Source organism: Pelobates fuscus, chromosome 8 (genome assembly GCF_036172605.1).
Source record: "Pelobates fuscus isolate aPelFus1 chromosome 8, aPelFus1.pri, whole genome shotgun sequence".
Taxonomy (NCBI): domain Eukaryota; kingdom Metazoa; phylum Chordata; class Amphibia; order Anura; family Pelobatidae; genus Pelobates; species Pelobates fuscus.
The window spans coordinates 94460090-94469406 of record NC_086324.1 but is presented as its reverse complement, the minus strand read 5'-3'; positions in this window follow the sequence as shown (position 1 = coordinate 94469406).

Here is a 9317-nt window from a genome sequence, read left to right as displayed (position 1 = left end):
ACTGCAACCTTTATGTAATAGACTTGTTATAGGAAAATACTTTAGCAGACTAAAACACTTAACATAAATTACTTATTCTGTAAGTGTCCATCTTTATCACTGGACATTGCTAGGACCTGTCTTCTATTTATTTTGAAAATGCACTTATTTTATACAGCATTTTTATTGACAAAGGAATATACTTGTTGAAATACACCTCACTGCCATGACAACCAAATCTCTGGCAGAAGGTCTCATTAGCCCTCTTCTAAATACTATATTTGACTTGTCAAATACTGTCCAAGTGGGTTTAAAGATAGCAATTTCAACTGTGTATTGCATGTTTACCTATATTCATATGTTATCAGGTGAAAAAATTTAGAAGATGCTTCATTGCATTAGTTTTTTAGCTGCCAAGGAAAAATAAGGACAAATTAGAAAATCATGCATTCTTATCTGAAAAAAGACAAATTCTTAAAATGTTGTATGTGTAAAATAATGGAATTGTAAATTTTTGTACAAAAGTGTTTGAAAATATTACAAATAACTTGTGAAAATAACAAATATGTTTGTCTCCTTTTTAGTTAAAATCAGACAGCATGCACACATTTGTTATGAATGCCGAACTGGTCTTGCATAATTACAAAAAGGTTTATTTATATGCTGTGAGATAGCTTCAAGGCAGTCATGGCAAACCTTTTTTGAGTCCAAGTGTGAAAAGAAAAACACAAAACCAACTTATTTATCTCCAAGTACTATTAAACCTGAAAACTGAAGGTTTAAAGAAAAAAAAAACACTTCACTCAAGTGTCTGAATTAATTACTTGTTTAAAACAAAACATACACAAAAAAACAAAAACAAGGACAGAGGTAATTGAACAAGTTCTGACCTAAACAAAAACAAACTTAGAATTTGTGCTACATGTTGCTCAACCATTATTTACCTCTTTCATATTCAGTACACCCACACTTATTAAATGTAACTTTGTTCAGGAAAAATAAGGCTTTCATTCCATATCAAATATTTATATATGGAACACAAATTAATAAGAATAAAATATAACTTTTCCTTGGCATTTTAACTGTGAATGTCATAAAACTGCAGCTTTTACTGCAATAAAACGCACATATTTGTATGCTGTGTTGTCCCATGAATACAATGCCTTCCATGTACAGGTTCCCGCCACCTGTAGATACCAATTTTCTTTAAATTTGAAGTAGTTATGTTGCAGTGTAAATGCAAGGAGTTCCAAAGTGTATTCAATAGGGGGACCTTGCTATGTCTTAGACTGAATTAGGACCTCAAGCATAGCTTTGATTGCCTCGTCATGTAGGATAACGGTGTACAAACTACGTACATCCGTAGTAATCAGAATAGGGCTGTGGTCCCCAAATTCAATATTTGATTTTGGATAAAAGTGCTTAGGTGTCCTTAATACATGTATCTAATTCTTCAATTGGACCCTTGCACATATGGTCCAGCCATCTAGCAATAAGCTTCAAAGCCCCATCAATAGCGGACACTATGGGGCATCCTGCCGGTCTTGTAGCATTTTTGTGAATTTTTGGAATACTGTAAATTATGGGTGTTTGTAAGTATCCCTTGTGCATATACTGGTAGAGATTAAGGTCAATGATGAACTGGCTTTTATGCAAGTCCCCATGCAAGGGTCACTCCCACATGGACCTTGTGGGGAACAGGGAGACAATGTTTACAATTAATGACAATACAGTGACAAAGTGTGACACTCCCAATACAAACAGATAATTCCTTCCCCTCTGCCTGTGAGATAATTGAGTCAGCTACATTAATAACTCAATTATCTCCAGGCAGTAAAAACATATTTTCCCCAAAACATAGAAAGTACCCTAAAACACATCACATTCCCATAAATGTCATATCCCCTGATAGCCCTGATATGGATGACCTACATATCCAAAAATCACCCAGATCAGTTCAGGTTTTTTTTTAATTTTATGGAAGTCCCGTTTTACCGACTACACACAAGGCTCCTGCCCAGAAATAGTTCCATGAGTTTAGACTGTGCGGTTGGTCTATTTCGGAAAAGTCACAAAATGAAAGAATACACAAACGGATCCCACTGGCTCATAGTAGTGATTGTCCCCCTTGTTCATGGGAACCAAACTACCGAACAGCGCTTTCTGTTTGGTAAAAGGAAGCAGGCGTTCGTATACTTTGACCGGTATTCGGGAAGTCGAGTGTCCGATTTTAGTTCCAGACACTCGACGACCAAGTCCCGCTGCCTCCTTTCGTGAAAACAAGATGGCTGCCATTTTCTCTCACATGTGGCCACACTGGGAGAGTGCTTAATTGATGGTTTTCCTTTGAAGATAATAAGCCAGGAGGGTGGTCGGTGTTCGGTAGTTACAGCTACTGAACCAATAATACATAAAAAGTCCTGAATGGCATGCTATTTTCTTCACAAAGGTCTTCTGCATAGTCTTGATAGTTCATCACTACGATTCCTCCACCCTTATCTGCAGGGTGGATAATAATATCTGGATCGTTAGCCAAGTCCTTAATCAACCTACGTTTTTAGTGATATTCAGATTTTTATCTTTGTGCTGAGCCAGAGCTGTCTGTGTAGTCTTGTTCATAGTTGCTAGGGACGTTTTAATAGAGGGTCTGTTGGTCTGCGTATCGAACACTGATTTAGGTTTAAACCTCTCTGAAACTGCTATGTTTGCATCTGAAGGTTTAAAACTTGATTGACCTGGCACCCAGACCATTTTATTGAGCTGAAGTGGTCTGTGTGACTATAGTGCCCCTTTAAACTGTGAGGCATTTAAGCTGTGATGTCTTTAAACTGTGGTGCATTATGCATTTGTGCTTTTATACTGTGGTGCATTTAATCTGTGAGGCATTTAAACTGTGATGCATTTAAGCTGTGATATCTTTAAACTGTGGTGCATTACGCAGTTGTGCTTTTATACTGTGATGCATTTAAACTGTGATGCATTTAAGCTGTGATGTCTTTAAACTGTGGGACATTATGCAGCTGTTCCTTATGCTGTAATGCCTTTATACTATGATGCTTTTAAACTGTGATGAAAAACTGTGGTACATCATGCAGCTGTGCCTTAGGATCTGGTGCCTTTAAACTTTGATTTTTGCACCTTGTTGCCTTTTAATCACCTTCCAGGCACTTTTGCGTTATGTCTTATGCTTCCCCTCGGTCCCGGTAATTTATTTACGGTTTCCTGGGTATTCAGGTACCATGTATGCTGCAGACCGAGCTCTCTCCCCAGTCTCTAAACTGCAAATGCACTCAGAAGAGGCCAGTGCATGTGCAGTTTGTGCCCTAAAGGCAATACTTTGTAGTACTTTGCCACAGGTAATATTTATTTATTTATTGTTTATTTGATTTCTGAATCTACACCATGTCCTGATTGTGATGGGAATGCAGTGGAAGGTTATGCATTGACTGTCAGAAGGTAACCTCTTCAGCATCACCTTTACTTGCGCAGCCACAGGACATGTTGGCATAGCTTACGAAGGAAGTTGCAAGGTATTGTCTGAATCTACACCATGTTCTGGTTGTGATGGGAAAGCAGTGGAAGGAAAACAGTTATGCACTGACTGTCTCCAGAAGGTAGCTGCTTCAGCATCACTTATACCTGCGCAGGTACATGACATGCGGACATGGCTTACAAAAGATGTTCCAAGGTATTTCAGAGGCCTTAGGGGTAAGAAAAAGAGGCCAAACTTTACCCTGTGGAGGAAGGTATTTCCGACCCCTGAACTTTACCACCTAAGGTGGATGCACCGATTTCCAAGGTAGCCTGTGGGACGATGCTGCCGCTTGACAACTATGCTTATTTTAAAAAATGTACGCAAGCCTATGGATCAAAAGTGGACTCAGACCTGTCCAAATTTATACGCCTGCCGATGCAGAATGTCATCCAGCTGTAGTTTTCTCTGCTGTTTCTAGAACAATGAAAAGTTTGATTAAAGATCTAAAGGCTACTATATGAGTGAGATATTAAGAGCCAAGATTGAAGATGCAGTCTGAAGTCTTCAGGTTACAACTGGCTTCTTCACAGAAGCTTCCCTAGATGTAACTATGATATTCTCTCGAACAAATGGCTTTATCTATAGCCTCTATAGCAGCTAAGAAAGCATTATGGTTCTGCTTCTGGGATGATGACTCATCCTCCAAGTCTACCCTCTACATCATTATATTTGAAGGGGAGCTACTGTTTGGGAATGCTTTGGATGAAACCATTAAAAAGGCGTTTGTGGGCTGCAAGGTATTTGTACCTCACGACTGATGATTCAAGAATCCCAGCTCCTCATGGTCAGACAGGAGAACCTCCAGTGACCAGCATTTCTGAGATCCATTGAGTTACTGACCCTTCAGGGAGTACTCCAGAGGTAACTAATGGCAGTTGGTAAACCTGCCTTTCGAGGTTCTAATAGAGCTATGAAGCAGTCATTTTGCGCTTCAGCAATGAACTTGTGTCTGTTCTCCAGTAGTAGGAGCCTTATTGTTTCTGATCAGACATACCCGGGCATTCTGGAGACTTGGGTGGTATTGATATATACTGGAGTTTTTTCTTGAGACACAGCAGTCTCTATTCCAACAAAATAATTCAGACAGATAATTTAAGGAATATGCAAGAAGCCTTCTGGACGAAGAGAGGATTTCTTAGGTTCCATAACAAGAGCGGTTCCAGGGACAATATTCACCTCTCTTCTGGTGCTAAAAGAAAGGGCACATGGAAGCCTATACTGGACCTCAGAAGGGCCAACAAAAGGCTTCGGGAAAGAGTCAATCAGATCTATATCTCAAGCAATTTGGAAGGATAATTTCCTTATCTCTATATAGCTCAAGGATGCTTACTATTACATTCCAATAGCCCTAGATCTTCAGCATTATCTCAGAAGAGAACTTCCAATTAAGTACTCTACTATTTGGCCTCACTGCAGCCCCAAGAACCTTATATTTGCTTATAGTGATATTGCTATTCCAGAACACCACATGGTTTTGTTATCTGGATGATCTACTTCTGGTAGCCTCGTACCCACAGAAGGCAGGTGCACAGAGGGATTATAGTTCTATCATAACTCCTAAAGTTTGGCTGCTTAATGAATATCAAGAAAAGCAGTTTCACACCTGCTCAGAGATTGCCATTTCTGGGTGGAAAATTCTTTGCTCTGCTTTTTCCCTATCTCAGGAACAGTTCCACAGATTGTGCAAGTTTTCTCTTCCAGTTTCTTCATTTTCGCTTGGTAACAGCAAGAAATTATATGCAACTACTAGGAATCCTGGCTTCCACCATCAGACTTGTCAGATGGGCCCAATGGCATCTCTGGACTCCTCAAAGGTCCTTCCTATCTCAGTTCAACAAGAGAAAGATGAATTGGAGCCAGCCACTGACGATAGAGTTACACCTTACCTGGTAGCTCAAAAGAGAGAATATCCCTCTGGATTTCCAGTGAACAGAACCTCATTGGTCAATCATAAGCTCGGATTCCAGTTTTCAAAGATTGGTTGCACAGTTTTTGGACCATGTTACACAGGTCTGTGGATAAGGGAAGGCACAATATTACCATTCAATTGTATGTAATTACAAGTAATTTTTTAGGGCTCTTCTTCACTTCAGAGGGTTGCTGAAGAGGAAGTGGGTCCAGATTTGCTCAAATATCAATGCAACTGTATCCTATATGAATAGTCAAGGTGGGTCTCACAGCCACTTATTGATGAGGGAATTACAGCCCATGATGATCAGGGCACAGAAGAACAACCAGGGGCTCAGAATACAATGGCTGATTACCTGAGCAGAATAACTGTGGACAAGGTGGAATGGCAAATATGTCCCGCCGTTTCCTCAGGGTTGACTCAGATTTGACTGATACCCTACGTAGATCTGATGGCCATTTCTCAAACTACTAGGTTTAGAAGTATTTTTCTAGATTTTAGGACTAGAATGCTCAAGGTCAGGATACGCTGACTCAAATTTGGAATTTTAGTCTGATGTACATATTTTTCCTGTTTTCAACTTTCCTAAAGGAAATTCAAAAGGAGACAGTGGAAGGCCACATTGACTCTAAATTCCTATGATGAGTAAAATTAATCTGGAACATCCAAGGAAAATTCGAGTATGTCCAGACCTATTACAAGGTCCCTTGACACACCAAGCTCCTCAAGTTCTGGTGTTGATGCGTGAGTCTCTCTAAGTATAGGCATCCCTGAGACTGTCATTGAGATCATCTTACAGTCCTATACATACTTTACAAAACTTGGCATGCATTTGTCTGTTGGTCTCAAGGATAGTGGTTGAAATTACTCAATCAGGTGTAGAAAGGATCTGAGTTATAACTCTCTAGAGGAGCACTTTCCACATTTATTGGTGCCCATTGAACATTGGTCCTGTGAACCCCCATTCACTAATTTTCAACAGGATATGGTTGTCTTGCATTTAGCACCACAGATCCTGCCTAAGGGGAAAGCTTATCAATGCCCTTGTCTACCTGTACCGAAGGGTACCCATTGAGCATTGGAGCCCCTGGTGCTTTGCTTCATGTAAGCAGCAATTAAACTCAAGCCTCCACTGGTCTTACAGGCACTGACTAAACCATCAATCGAACCTCTAGCAGGAGCTTCCATGGTGGTAGCACAGAAAGTGCTGTTTCTGGTGGCATGTAGAATGTGTGAACTCCAGGCTTGATCCTGTGAACCCCCATTCACTAATTTTCAACAGGATATGGTTGTCTTGCATTTGACACCAGAAATCCTGCCTAAGGGGAAAGCTTATTAATGCCATTCTCTACATGTGCCGAAGGGTATCAAGGCACTCTCCACTCAGGCTGTTGCAGCATTGTGGGCTTCCGTGGCAATGGTTTCTGCTGACACTTTTTTGTAAAGCTGGCATTTGAACCTCTTTAGACATATTTGTCCACCATTTTATACTGGATGTTAAATCAGTCAATGATGTGTAATTTGGACGTCAAGTACTTAACTCAGTTCAATCTTCTAATTTATGTTGAATTGTTCTGATTATTTGATTGGCAGTTATTTAAATTTCTGTCCCTCCCTTTGTTAGCTTGGGTATTCCCAAGTGGTATATGCTGCCATGATTAGCCAGGAGAGTGGAAAATGTATTTATACTTACCGTAATTTTCTTTTCCTCTGGCTATTATTCATGGCAGCATATATTACCCACCCATCAATGTCTCTACTGTAGAGCTTGTTACTGACTGAGGACCTTAGGAATGGAGCCTCCTTTTAAAGCCTTTGCTGTTTTTCCTGTCCTATCGGCTGTCTAAAATGATTTCCTATTCCTATACATGTATATAATTGCTTTTACATTTTTTATTTATAACATGTTCCATGGTAATACAGTGCATGTCATAGCCATAACCCCTGGCCAAACTGATTAGGAATGATCCAATAATAGAGGGCTTTACAATTGGTATGTTAATCACAAGACTGGGCTTTTTGTTGTCTCTGTGAAATTCAGCTGCCTCTCTTGATCCAGTGATTCATATCCTAACACAATTTCGTGAGGTCTAACATTATTTGCTTAATGAAAATAAGACCCAAGCTTTGCAGTTTTATGTTCCATGGCCTGTTTTGGATGGTCTGAGGAATACATTGTTACATAGTTACATAGCTGAAAAGAGACTTATGTCTATCAAGTTCAGCCTTCCTCACATATGTTTTTGCTGTTGATCCAAAAAAAGGCAAAAAACCTAGTCTGAAGCGCTTCCAATTTTGCAACAAACTAGGAAACAAAATCCTTCTTTACCCCAAAATAGCAGTCAGATATCTCCTTGGATCAAGCAGATCTTACCCCACTAATAAGAAATTATATCCCTGTATGTTATGTTTTTGCAATTATTTATCCAATTGCAATTTAAACATCTGTATGGACTCAGATAAAACCACCTCTTCAGGCAGAGAATTCCATATCCTTATTGATCTTACTGTAAAAAAACCTTTTCTTTGCCTTAGATTAAATCTCCTTTCTTCCAGCCTAAATGTGTGACCTTGTGTCCTATGTATAGCCCTGTTTATGAATATATTTCCAGATAATGGTTTGTACTGGCCCAGAATATATTTGTATAATGTTGTCATATCCCCTCTGAGGTGCCGTATTTCCAAACTAAAGAGATTTAAATTTTTTAACCTTTCTTCGTAACTAAAATGCTCCATTCCTTATATCAATTTTTTAGCTTGTCTCTGCACTTTTTCTAGTGCCATGATATCCTTCTTTAGAACAGGTGCCCAAAATTGCACAGCATATTCAAGGTGTGGTCTTACCAGCGATTTATAAAGAGGCAAAATTAGATTTTCATCCCTAGAATTTATGCCCCTATTTATACATGACAAAACATTACTGGCCTTAGCAACTGCAGATTGACATTGCAAATTGCTGCCTAATTTGTTGTCTATAACAATTCCCAAATCCTTCTTGTGTGTTGTTATCCCTAATTCACTACCATTTAGGGTGTAAGTTGCTTGTACATTCTTGATGCCAAAGTGCATAACTTTGCGTTTCTTTACATAAAATTTCATCTGCCATTTTTAGTCCCCCAATCTATCCAAATCCCTCTGCAGCAAAGCAATATCCTGCTCATATGTTATTAGTTTACAAAGTTTTGTGTCACCTGCAAACACTGAAACATGGCTTTCAATGCCTATTTCTAGATCATTTATAAATATGTTAAATAGAAGCAGTCCCAAAAAAGAACCCTGAGGGACACCACTTACTACATTTGTCCAGCCTGAAAATTTACCGGTAATGACAACTCATTTTACTCTATCCTTAAGCCAATGTTCTACCCAAGAACAAGAATAATCATCTAGACCGATTTCTTTTAGTTTGAAGACTAATCTATTGTGAGGAACCATATCAAATGCCTTGGCAAAATTCTTAAATTATGAGAGGAGGGATTTGCATGTTGTCTATTTGAACATTAGCCTGGTCAAACATCTGTCGATGTAATTTAGCAAAAGTCTGACTGGATCTTAAAAGGGAAAAGCCAAAAACCAAGTTGCTTTTATACTGTCATTGCTATTTGTATTTTATTTTAACTTGTATGGTCCCTGAGGAAGTTCCAGTGCTGGGAACGAAACGCGTAGGACCTTTGCTGTTTATATTTTATTATTTATGGGTGATTGTTCACCTTTCAATAAAGCTGCTGACTTTTTTTTTTTTACCTACTGAAGTCCTGTTTTACATCCACCCTACCGGATCAACAGGAGGGTAAAGGAGAGCCCCTCAACAACACCGGGGGAGGCACCTTTGAGCGCTATTACCATTCTTATTCTGTGAGTGCATTTCATTAAGCTTATAACTGCTTACCAAAC